At 35.2% G+C, this 13,840-nt stretch overlaps 2 pseudogenes across 1 annotated transcript; one reads left to right on the top strand and one right to left on the bottom strand.

Annotated features, from left to right (window-relative positions):
• Positions 1-284: 284 nt before the first annotated feature.
• LOC114265649 (7-deoxyloganetin glucosyltransferase-like) lies at positions 285-3,222 on the top strand (annotated as a pseudogene).
• Positions 3,223-11,902: 8,680 nt separating this feature from the next.
• On the bottom strand, positions 11,903-12,838 carry LOC114301993 (7-deoxyloganetin glucosyltransferase pseudogene; annotated as a pseudogene). The gene has a single exon (XR_014364946.1). The product of XR_014364946.1 is annotated as a 7-deoxyloganetin glucosyltransferase pseudogene (transcript).
• Between the last annotated feature and the right edge of the window lie 1,002 nt (positions 12,839-13,840).

Raw genomic sequence — 13,840 nt, forward strand, 5'->3', positions numbered from 1 at the left:
AGCAACTAATTTTTTTTTAGTCGCCAAAAATTAATATACCCCGACTAAAAAAATTTAGTAGCTAAATATTGTACTTTTACCGACTAACATAATTTTTGGTCGCCAATTCCACTACTTTTGGCAACCAAAATATTTTTAGTCGGCAAAAGTGGTCGCCAATTGTGTATTTTCTTGTAGTGATGCCACGAGAGAGATGAGTTCTTAGTCACAACAAAAACCACCAAACCCATGCCTTCCTTATGCGGTGTGCATACCATACCTAGCAACAAGGCCACATTAACCCAATGTTGAAACTAGCAAAGCCACTCCACCACAAGGGTTTTCACATCACCTTCGTCAACACCACATTCAACCACCACTGCCTCCTCAAATCCTAGGGCCACCACTTCCTTTCTAGCACCGCCTCCTTCCGCTTTGAAACCATCCCTGACAGCCTCCCTCCCTCCATGGTTGACACCATTCAGGACATCCTGTTGCTCTGTCACTCCATTTTGCATAACTTCTTAGATCCCTTTAGAGTCCTACTTGCCAAACTCAACCGTCTGATGACTTGTGTAGTTTCAGATGTTACAGTGGGGTTCACTGTGAAAGCGACTCAATAACTAGGCATTCCTGTTTTTTTTTTTTTTTCCAACACTTCGAGTGCTAGTAGCTTCATGGGCTATATGCAGTATCCAAAACTCACGGAAAAGGGTCTTACTCCACTCAAAGGGGCTTACTATTTACTCTTTTTTTAATTCTTTTTTACTAATGTTATAAATACATAAATTTCTCACCTCATCCGAGTCTTTGTGTAGAAAATGATAAATAAACTCACTTTTTATATTCATTTTCTAAACTCAGTCATATGTCAATAAGCTGATTGGTTGTTGATTAAAAAATAATTAAGAGGGAGAGTTGACTTAGATATGTTAATAGAGTGCCATGTCATTGGATTTAAAAGAGAAATTTTTATATGCTAATAGAGTACCACGTGGCACTATCTTCCACTAATCACAAATGTATATATCCACTATTATTCCCCAAACACTCAACATAAATGTAGTGGATCCTACTGTCAAAACCAATCACAATAGTAGAAGGTATCACATGGCATGTACCCTACCCACATACAAAAATTTCTCGATTTAAAAAGTAGTACTAACTTTTGGACCTAAATAGTAATACTCGTATTTGTGTCTAGTGTAAGAAATTTGTTTCTATATACAGGGTTTTACATAAAGTAATATATTTCAATTTTTTAAGGGCATTGCTATAAAAAGTTCAAAAATTAAACCTAATTTTTAAATTCAATAATACAATCAATTAATATATTTAAGACAACTCTCTCTTATCTTCTTTGATCATCTACTAATCATATCACTTACAATATCATTGAGTCTAAAAAATAGATCTAGAAAATGGGTTTCTGTATCATTTTTATTTTTTTAATTATATTATGTTTACAGCTAATAAACACATTTTTAAAAATAAAATAATTTCAAACCAAAAATATTTAATTTTTTAGACGAAAATTTTGATCTAAAAAGATTAATAATTCATCAATAAAATTTAATTTTGTAAATAAAAATATAATAACACTTTTGACAATTAAAATATTTCATTCCTAATTTTACTTCTAAAATCTTAATTTATTACAGCGTACCTTACATATAGTAGACACTATATACATTGTACGATGGCTATAATTTATCAATAATGTTTGAGAGTTCTAATTTGAGAGCTCTAATGCAACTCTAATAATGTGAAGAGTACCCATGTGAAGGTGGGGCCCACTCTCCTCTCGCAATCTCTCTCTACTCTCTCTCTCTTTCACCTCATTAGAGCTCTATTTAGAGCTCTCAAATTAGAAGTATGTATCATTACTCATAATTTATGAATGAAAAATGTTTTAGAGCTCTAAAAGAAGACCTCTTAAGTAGTATTAATTTGTCTTCTTCCTTTTTCTATTTTGTCTTTTCCTCTTTTATTTATTTATTTATTTATTTATTTGAGGTGTGCGTTTAGTAGAGCTGAGCAGCTCTACTAGAGCTCTCTAGCAAAGCTGTTTATGAAAAATATTTTTCCCTTTTTTTTTTTTGGTTTTGGTTTTTTTGGGTTGAAATTGCAGATAAAAGTTATTTAACCAATGGTTATCTAACTTATCTAGACACTGTCATAGACTAGATACCAGGCATGAACGGCATACGATTGAAGGATCTCCCAAGTTTCGTTCGAGCCACCGAACCAAACATCGATTTCGTTTTGGACGTAGCTCACAAAGCTTCAGCGATCATTTTCAACACCTTCGAGCATGATGTTTTGGAAGGACTATCTACAATGCTCCCACCTATCTACATCCTTGGTCCTCTTCAATCAGTCCTCAACCAAACCCCACAAAATCACTTGAACACCATTGGATCAAGTCTCTGGAAAGAACAACATGACTGTCTTTCATGTCTTGATTCAAAAGAACCCAACTCTGTCGTTTACGTAAACTTTGGCAGCATAACTGTGATGACACCCCAACAGTTGATTGAATTCGCTTGGGGACTTGCTAATAGCAGGAAAACATTCTTGTGGATCATTAGACCTGATTTGGTTACTGGTGACTCGGCAATTCTTTCACCAGATTTTTTGAATGAGACTAAAGAAAGGGGTCTATTGGCTAGTTGGTGTCCTCAAGAACAAGTCCTGAGTCACCCATCAGTTGGAGGATTCTTGACACACTGTGGATGGAATTCAACTTTTGAAAGTCTTTGCATATGTTGTGTTGGCCTTTTTTTTTTCAGAGCAACTGACAAACTGTTGGCTCTGTTGCAAAGAGTGGGGTATAGGGATGGAGATAAACAGTGATGTGAAGAGAGAGGAGGTTGAGAGCTTAGTTAGAGAGTTGATGGGTGGAGGAGAGAAAGGGAAAGAGATGAAGAGAAAGGTCATGGAGTGGAAGAATTTGGGTGAAGAGGCAACAGCTTGTTCTGTTGGGTCATCTTACTTGAATTTTGATAAATTGGTCAGATCTGTGCTCATGTCCACTGGTTCAAGTGAAAGTAGTTGTGTGTGCCAATTTTCCATCTTACAAGCAATTTCTGAAATAAGTTTTTCACTGTTTGGAATAATGATGTGCAAGTATTTCAATGCCAGGGGTTTTGGGGAAGGACTAGTAGTTTGATTTGTCATTGTGTCTCATAATTGTATTTTATGTTTTTCTAATAAAAAAGTTCTTGTTAGAATTTTTTTTAATTTTTTGTTTTCTATTTTTGTCATTAAATAATGATTTACATAATTTTAATTTTTTTTATAATCCGATAAGCTTCCCTTGAACCTGAATTGGAGGAACCTCTTTCTTACCAAAACATAATGTAAAATTTAAGTGCAACGTTGATGTCATGTGATTGTGTCCACATGATACTACCAACTAATTATAACCTAACATGTGACTGAGTAAATTTCATTTTTTAATTGTAACCATCAACCTATGTCATTATTGTAACTTTCAAGTAACTTCCTTTGATAATTGGATTATTTTAGTTGACTTTTTTATTATTTAATTATTTTTACTTGATTAAAAAAGTTATGTTTGGAAAAATAGTAGGTTTTTTTTATAGTTGATTTGATAGTTATAAGAGAAAAAATAAAAAATTATGATTTAAATGTGATATTTTGTCTTATTAGTCGTTTTAATCTATTTTATCTTTATTAACTATTTTAGCTCGAAAAGCCAAAAAAACAAAAAAAAAAAAAACAAAAAACTACTTCCCAAAGTAGGATTGAGATCCATACCTGATGAGTAAGTGATGGTATATTATGAGTCATATAACGACTTGTTTGGCATGATCTAAAAAGGTCAAAAAGTCAAAAAGTCACTATCATATTTAAGTCATATCATCTTATTTAACTCACATCATATTTTATAAAAAGTCATAAAGTACACTTTAGATCATCCCAAACCACCCTAAGTCTAAATACAAGTGGATAACAAATATTAACATACATACGTACGTACATACATATACACATACACATATACATACATACATATCTACATATAGAATGTATGCCTATGTCTATGTCTATGTATGTATTTTTTTGTTCACATATAGATACAAACCCTTGCACATTTCAAACCAGATCTGCATCTCCACCACTATTAAGAAAGCGCTGGCTACATCAGCCATAGTGAAAGCTCCACGATGGTGATAGATCTAGATCTGCATGCTCGTACTGTAGAGGGAGGAGATAGAGTGGTCTTGGTGGCGGTGAGAGAGAGAGAGTGGCAACAGAACGAGTGTGGAAGGAAGGCGAGCGGTATGAATGACCGTATAACATATATATAAATGATAGTTTGATCATTTTACACTAGTTTGTTTTTATGGACAAAGTGTTTTAGTACATGAACCTATGGTTAAAGAAAATTTAAATTTGAATTTTTGGAACCCAATTTAAAATTTAAAGTCAAGATTCATTCATGGAGTGGCCGCACAATAAAAAAATAAAATATAAATCATAAATCTAAAATTTTGAAAAATTTCTTTTTTTTGTTGTTATTATTATTATTATTATTATTTTGGTGCTAAGACTTTTTGCTGACCCAAAGGACTATGTTATCCCATAGGCAACCTAAGAGAGTGAATTGAGTTTCTAAAAATAATTTCACAATATTAAAAATATTAACCCAAATGATAAATAAATAAATTTTCTCAATAATATAAAATAGAGTAACGAAATAAAATGAGATAAGGGAAGAGAAAGCAAACTCAACAATTTATAGTAATTCGGTACGCCGGGCCTACATCCGCGCCCCAAGTATCCTCATCGGGAATTTTTTCACTATTTTTCAAATAATAATTACACTACTAGTTTCACTGGTGCTAGTGAACCTTTATAATAAGTGACCAATCTTAATCACTCCGATTAATTCAAAATTCGGTGCCTAGACACACCTCACCAAGTGATTTTATCCCAAAAATACTCACAAAAATATTCCAACTAATTTTGAATCTGTACCTAGTCACACTTAGCCCAAATGATTTTATTCCAAAAAATCACTCACAAAAACTCTCCCTTTACAAGAATAATAAGAGTAAGGGATAAAAAAATTTTTTACAATTTTGCTTAACTCTCAACAAATTTTCTCATAGAAAATATAGCTAAATGAAGTATCATACAATGATTGAGAATTTAACATAACTTATTTTTCTCTTCTTCACTTCTTATTTCTCTCCAACTAAAACACTTCTATATATATCCAAAAATATATCCGTTGGGAGGCAATGGCGTATGCGGCGCGGAGCACGGGCACAATTCTTTTGTCAATAATGGCAAGCAAAGATTTGAATTAGTAGGCTAGATGTCGCTTTCGATAAATAGTCTTATGCTAATTTTTTCTTCCAAACTTAACAAATTTCAAATGTTACACAGTAACTTGAATAGTAACTTCTCTATTAAAAATATATGATGCACAGTAAAATCTATTTAAATAATATTTATAACACATTTATCATACAACATATATTTTAACAAATAATATTGTGTCAAATAATGTAAAATATGTATATTAGAAAATCACAAATTATTCCATAACAGTTTAGATATCATCAAAATGAAAACATATGATTTACAGACTATATACCAAAAAAAAAAAAAAAAAATCTATTCTATAAAATTAACAAGAATTTAGAAGCAAGGGTTAAAGATTTTATTCATGCAGTGGTTCCATATATTAATGGAAGTTTGGCAAATCTTAATTAACACTCTCTAGTTTATATCATAATTTTTTATTATTATTATAATTTGTAAATTAAAGTACATTGTTAATGACTTAAACGAAAAATAAAATTTTAAACACATTTATACATATATAATCTCATTATATGCCTATGACATTTTCGTCCTTTTTAGATTCAAAATATAATTTGCCCCATTATATTTTATTCCATCTAGGAGCCAGACTTTTGAAAATATAAACCCATCACAATTTTTTGAATTTAATTTTTTGAAAATTGATTTTTTTTTACTTTTTTTTTTATTTTTAGTAAATTTTTTTAATAATTTAAGCAATTTTTTTACTTTTTAGATGGATCTAACCTAGATATACCAAAAAAGTAAAATATTTTAAAAAATCAATAAATACACAAGAATACGAAAATGTATTAAATTTTCATATTTTTTGAGATTTACTAAATTTTTTAAAGATTTTTTTTTACAAATATTAGACTTTTTAATTGTATTTATATGAAGTATATTTAAGAAGTAAAACATTTGCTTAAAATATTAATAAAATTCACTAAATATATAAAAAAAAAAATTACACATACCGTCTCAAAATAATAGTCCCTTTTAGGGAATCTAACTTTTTTTTTGTAGTATAATTATTGCATTATAAAAAATATTGATTTTCTAAAATTATCCTTTGATAGTACATTTTTTGAGGAATATCAATTGTCGTAATTGTATTTTTTGTGTTGTAAATAAATTTAAAAGAATGACAAAATAGAAAATTCATATTATTTTAGTCCATAATTTTTGAAAATAAATTAATATTTTGGGATAATAAAAAATAAAATAAAAAACTAATATTTGGAGATAGAGGAAGTAATTTTTATAAAATTAAATTCAAAAAATTGTAACAGTTAATTTGAACCTAATGTTGATAAATAAGAGATAAACTGAAATTTGACCATAGCAGTTCCCATAAGTTCTGCTTGAGGACTTCAAAAACTTTAGGCTAAGATAATTCTAAAACTCATCATTCATTTTTGAGTTAGAGTTCCACCTATTTTCTTGCATCCAAACAATACCTTCCGACGGCGCCAACAAAAAACTTGCATGATCGTGTAGCCTAAACTCAGCTTAGATCCAGTGATCAACAAGGAGATAAGCTAAGAGCATCAGTCAAAGCTAACCCATCAAGGAAAGGTAAGCCCACCCACGCAATGGTAGATAGAAGTAATCTGGAGGGTGCTAATCTGCGTAATAGGTCAAAACCGAATAAAAAACAGATCAAGCACAAAGAAGCGATGCGCAGCAAGTGTTTCAAGAAAGGAGCTATCTTCAGAGCAGCTGCAGCAGCTATATCGATGTCAGTAGAGCAAAGTCTCAACACCAGGAGGAGAAACAAATTATTAAGTGAAGCCCAAGCTACCATGGAAGTTGGGAAAATTCTGGGATTGGAGCTTGAAGGAAAGGAGACTGAGGTAATGGGCAAGCTGGCTGAACTTGAAGCGAAGGACAAGCAGAGAGTGAAAGGGAAAGCTGTAGTGCCGTAAGTCTGGAAGGACTAAAAGGTGGAGCTTTACAGGAGATGTGTAATTTCTATATGATTTTATTATCATGGAACATTAGGGGTTTGCGAAGACCCAATAAGAGATCAAAAATAAAGAGTATAGTTCGGGTGAGGAAGGTAGACGTCCTGCTGATTCAGGAAACTAAGAGAAGCTCAGTAGATGAAAATTTTGTGAAGTCCTTATGGCCGTGGGAGGAGCTGGAGTACATGGAGGTGGGTGCAGATGGAAGTGCATGTGGGTTGCTATGCTTGTGGAATCCACAGATTTTTGAGCTCAAGGAGTGCTGTAGTGCTAGGAGCTTCGTGATCTTAGCAGGTATGGCTCATCATACTTTTAATTGTACTATTATTAATGTGTATGCACCTAATGATGTAATCAAAAGAAGGAAACTTTGGGAGGCTCTAACAACACTGAATCAGTCCTACCTAAGCCCTTGGTGCATAGGAGGTGACTTCAATGAAATCAGATTTAGGAGTGAAAGGAAAGGGTGCTCTAGAAAGGAAAGAGGGATGAAGGATTTTAATGATTTTATTGATAAACTGGAGCTGGTAGATATGCAAATGCTAGGTAGGCAGTATACTTGGTGTAATGCGATGGATGGGAATAGATGGAGTAGAATAGATAGATTCTTAATCGACCCCAGGTGGCTGGAAGAGTTCAAGTTTAAACAATGGGGACTGCCTAGGTGTATCTCTGATCACTGTCCCATACTTCTTATGGAGGATGAGAGGGATTGGGGCCCAAAACCGTTTCGATTTATAAATGCATGGTGTTTGCATCCCAAATTCAAAGTAGAAGTGAAGAACTGTTGGGAAGGACACCAGGTAAGTGGTTGGGCTAGTTTCAGATTTTTGAAAAAGCTGGGTCATCTGAAAGTCCATCTGAAGAGGTGGAATAGTGAAGTCTTTGGCAACATTGAGGAGAATCTGAAAAAAGCTGAGGAGGAACTGCACGAGTGGGATCTGATAGCTGAAGAAAGGAATTTACTGGATGCTAAGTTAAGAAGAAGGGTAGAGGTTAGGAAATTAGTTTGGGATCTTGGCAAGAAGAAAGATTGGCTGTGGCTTCAAAAATCTAGAAGGGTATGGGCTGAAAACGGGGATAGAAATACCAGATTTTTCCATTTAATGGCAACCAAAAGGCAGAGGAAAAACTTGCTAGACTCAGTCAATGTGAATGGGGTGATTCAGGATGAGCCTGGGATGATTAAACGGGCAGTGGTAAGGCATTTCAAGCTCCTTTTCAATGAGGAATGGAAGAATAGACCAAAGCTGTCAGGTTTTTTTGCCTCAATCAATTCAACTGACTCAGCTGAGCTATTAGAGGCAGAATTTTTGGAAGATGAAATCTGGGAAGCAATAAAAGGTTGTGATGGGAATAAAGCGCCGGGGCCAGATGGCTTTAATCTACAATGTATTCAAAAGTGTTGGAACATCATGAAAGGTGAGTTTGTGCAATTGATGAAGGAGTTTCATGCTAACGGGAAGCTAGCCAAAGGAATAAATAGCTCATTCATTACTTTGATTCCTAAGAAGGAAAACCCTGTGGGGTTGGGAGATTATAGGCCCATAAGTTTGATTAGCTCCATATACAAAATTGTCGCTAAAATCTTGTCAAAAAGGCTTAGGAGAGTGATGCCCAACATTATTAGTGAAGTGCAAACTGCCTTTTTGAGAGGTAGACATATTATAGATGGGGTTCTGATTGCCAATGAAGTGGTGGATTGGTGGAAAAGGTCGAAGAAGAAAGGGCTCATCCTAAAGTTGGATTTTGAAAAAGCATATGACTCCGTAAATTGGGAGTTCTTGTACTCGATGATGAAAAATTTCAGGTTTGGAGAGAAATGGGTGGGGTGGATAAAGACCTGCATATCCACAGCTCGAATTTCAGTGCTAGTTAATGGGTCACCTACTTCTGAGTTTTCCCCCATGAAATGCCTTAGGCAAGGAGATCCGCTTTCTCCGTTCCTTTTTAATATTGTAGCGGAGGGTTTGAACATTCTTTTAGAAAGAGCTAAGGAAGTGGGATTGATAAGAGGAGTGTCTGCAGGGCCAACTGAGTTGAAAATTACGCATCTGCAGTTTGCCGATGACACCATCATTTTTTGTGAAGCTGAGTGGGAGGAAGTTGTAGTCGTGAAAAGAATTCTAAGGTGCTTTGAGGTGATGTCTGGGCTCAAAATAAATTTCCACAAAAGCAAGGTGTGTGGGGTAGGCGTTCAGGATGATATTGTCCAGGTCTTCGCAAAGAAACTAAATTGCCTAAGTCAAAGTTGCCAATGAGTTATCTGGGGTTGCCATTAGGAACAAACCCAAGGAGAAAGGCTGCTTGGAAACCTGTAATAGACAAGTTTAAGAGCAAGTTAGCTTCTTGGAAGAGGAGGTATCTATCGTTCGCTGGGAGATTAACGTTGATCAAGTCCGTTTTGTCAAGCTTGCCAGTTTATTTCTTATCCATCTTCAAGTTGCCGGTGGGCATTGCAAAAGTACTCCACAAAATTCAAGCTAACTTTCTTTGGGGAGGGTCAGAAACTAGGAGGAAACTGCACCTAATTAGCTGGAAAGAGATATGTGTAAACAAAAACAAGGGTGGGCTAGGGGTAAGAAACCTAGGCCAGGTTAATGAGTGTCTGCTAGTTAAATGGTGGTGGAGGTATGGAAATGAGGAGGCAGCCTTGTGGAAAAAAGTGATTTGTAGTAAGTATGGTGGTGTGGGTGGCAGGTGGTGCCCCTTATTCATTAGTTCAGTGGGACTGTCGTATACGTGGAGAGGCATAATATCAGTGGCTGAAGTTAACATTGCTCTGCGGGAATTTTTTTGGCAAAATTTTAGGCTAGTTGTTGGAAACGGCAGAAGGATACATTTTTGGTTTGATAAGTGGTGCCACAATCAAAATCTGAGTGTGTCTTTTCCCAGATTATTCGCATTATCAGTTGAAAAAGATGGAAAGCTGGTAGATTTTGTTCATAGAAGAGTGTCAGACTCAGATTGGAACCTGGTCTTCAGACGTCCCCTCCTAGCATGGGAAGAGGAGGAAGTGCAGAAACTAAATGATTTCCTGCAAAATGCGCCTAGGATCAATGAAGAGATGGTAGATTCTTGTTCCTGGGTAGCTCACCCGTCTGAAGAGTTCACCGTGGCATCAGTGTGGAAGTGGATGGAAGCAAGTCAAGGGGTAGATATTGCAGTAACTAGGTGTATTTGGATCAATTCAGCCCCTCCTAAAGCTCAATTCTTGAGTTGGTTAGCGTGGAGAGGAAGGGTAAAGTGTTATGAATTGTTGCAAAAAGTTGGAGTGTTGAGCCCAAACGCTTCTTCTCTCTGTGTGTTTTGTAAATCTAAGGTGGAGACTGTTAATCATGTGTTTATTCACTGCCATTTCACTTGGAAATTATGGGCCAACTTGGTGAACTGGTGGAATTACAAATGGGTTAGCCCTGGATCAGTGGAGGGTTTATTGCTGTCATGGCCAGAGATAAAAATGAAGAAGAAGATGCTAACAGTTTGGAAAACACTGCCGGTAGCAGTAATGTGGTCAGTGTGGAGAAGCAGAAACGACTGTGTATTTAACAAGGTGCAACCGGATTGGACTGCTTTGGCAGAGCTAATAAAGGTGAGAGTAGCGTTGTGGGCTTCCTCAGCTTTAAAGGGGGTTAATTATTCGGTGCATGACATTATATACAATCTGAGTCAAGTCTGTTATGGTGTGTAGTTAAGTGATGGTGTTGCATAAGTGCTGTGTATGAGTTGTTAAGTGATGATAGTTTTGTCTGCTCTTCTGAAGAAGGTTTTGCATAAGTGCTGTGTATGAGTCCTGGATCTGTTGAGGAGATGGCTATGTGTTCAGGAGGCCTCTGACCTGTTGGATTTAAGCTGGTATAGTATGAGCTAAATGGGACTGCTGTAAGTAGTTTTGTTCCTGTAGCAGTGTTGTGATGAACTTGATGTGCTGGGATGCGTCTGTCTTGGGATGGTCTGGTTCTGCTCAGTTTAGCATAGTCTGCTGATGGCAAGAGGTGTAGTCTGATTTTATCTGCTGGGCATTTGATCTGAACTCTGCCTTCATTCAAACAGGTCATGGTATGCTCTCAGAATCAACAGGGGAGGATGATCCAGAGGAGATTCAGCAGTATGTACAGAGGACTGATTTCTTGATCTGTATAGAGGAGGGTGGTCTGTGCAGTGGAGCATGTTCTTGGTCTGTGCAGTAGAGTGTGTTCCTGGGGGCTAATTCACCTTGAATCTGGTTTGGGTTGGACTGTGAAGGATGCAGATGGAAGGCTGCAGCTCTGTGTTGTTTTGTATTTTGTATTTTGGTATTCTGCTTTGGTGCATAGGTTTTGGCTCTTACCAGCTGTGTATACCAGTTGGTTCTTTGTTCCTTTTAGTTTAGTCTATCTGTTAACTTGCTTCTTTTCTTGGTCTCTCTTGTTGGTTCCTCACCAGCTGGCGCCTGGTGCTTTTTAGCACCAAGCTCCTCTTTATTGATGTAATATTGCTCTTTGTATGTTTCATCAATAAAGATTTAACTTTTGCCGATCAAAAAAAAAAAAAAAAAAAAAAAAAAACACAACCCAAAACATGACAATAAATTGAATACATAGTAGAGATAATTGTAAACTTGGTTTAACGCAATTCACATAATGCTAATGTCTTGGAGAGAGAAGAACTTGGTTGACCACCTTGTTTAGATTCAAGAAAGATGAACCAGATGAACTCTCAGTGGCCTCTTGAGCCAATCTCTTCCACTCCATAGCATTTTTCTTCATCTCCTTCCCTTTCCCTCCAACCATCAACTCTCTCACAAGGCTCTCAACTTCATCTTTCTTAACATCATTATCTATCTCCATCCCTATGCCCCATTGGGTGCAACAATGCAAACAATTTGTTTTTTGATCCGCGGAAAATGAGCAACAGACCATTGGAACTCCGCTCGAAATGCTTTCAAGTGTGGAGTTCCACCCAGAGTGAGTTAAAAACCCTCCAATGGACAAGTGGTCAAGAACTTGCTCTTGGGGGCACCAACTTGCCAATAAGCCTCTTTCTTTTGTTGCTTCCACGAATTCCGGTGGAAGAATAGCCAAGTCACCAGTGATAAGATCAGGTCTTATTATCCACAAAAAGGTCTGGTTGCTATTAGCAAGTCCCCAAGCAAACTCAACCATTTGGTTTGGTGTCATGACAGTGATGCTTCCAAAGTTCACATAAACAACAGAGTTGGGTTCTTTTGTGTCGAGCCATTCGAGACACTCGGGTTCTTCTATCCACAGATTTTATCCTATCAACTTTAGACTATCATCATTGATTTAATTCTTTAGTAAGTGTAAAGGTCCAATGGTGTAGATTGGAGGGAACATGGATGAAAGAGCCACCAAAACGTTATGTTCTAATTTCTCGAATGTATTGAAAATAATCGCGGAGGCTCTGCGAGCTCTCTCAATTTCACCAAACACAAAATCAACCATAAAATCGCTTAGATCTGTGGTTTGAAGAAAACTTGGTAAATCCTTCAAACGTATACCTTTCATACCGGGTATCCAATCGATAACTGTATGCAAATACCCATTTGTCATACAACTCTTATCTGCACATCACTCCCAAAAAATAATATCAGCACCAAACTCATGATATTGTATTGAAAATCTCGATAAATTCATAAATTAATAATGTTAATGTTAGAAATTTTAAAAATTTTATCAAATTTCTCGTATAAATGTGAGACTCACATCATATAAATTCCATATGAATCTCATGTCCATATGAAACATTCAATAAAAAATTTAATAGAACTTTTAAAATCTCTAACCTAACTCAATTAATAAGGGTAAATATAGATAGGATAACAGGTTAAGGGTTGTTTGGAATATTCTAAATAAATGTACTTTTTGACTTTTATAAAAAATAAGTTGGGTTTGAAATGATGTGGTAGAGAGGTAATATAACTTAAATAGGATAGTGACTTTTTAATTTTTTTACTTTTTTAAATGATGCCAAACTTAGGTTAAATGTCAACACTTGCCATACTTTTTTAGGAGTACAGATGCAGACTCATAATATATTTTTAAAATTTATTTCTCTACCATCATTTTTTTTTTTCCGTGTAATAATGTTACTTTTCAAATTTTTTATTGACTTTAAGATCAAACTAGTGACCCTTCATGTGATGGAGAAATTAATCTGATTTAGATAAGAGAAGAAGTGTTATCAATCCATTTAAAATAAAAAAAAAATAACAATAATGCTATATAAATACAATTTTAATGTAAAAAATTCACACAGAAAAGAACAAAACGTCACTCACGCAGTATTTTTTATGCATTTTTCGTACAAATGAATTATTTTTAATTAATAAAAAAGGTGTTGATCTAGCATAGTTAAATGCATGTACATGTATATGTGTGCATGTAATGTATACATGTAATTTTATTAATATACATATTAATTGAATTAATAGTACCTTTAAGTGGAATATAATGTTAAATGTCAAATGTTTACGTACGTGGTGATGGGTGGGGGATGGTGTGTAGTGGGCATTCGCACATTAAAAAAATGGGCAGTCGCACATTTAAAAAAAC

The sequence above is a fragment of the Camellia sinensis genome, chromosome 3 (genome assembly GCF_055761805.1).
Source record: "Camellia sinensis isolate YWXY chromosome 3, ASM5576180v1, whole genome shotgun sequence".
NCBI lineage: Eukaryota > Viridiplantae > Streptophyta > Magnoliopsida > Ericales > Theaceae > Camellia > Camellia sinensis.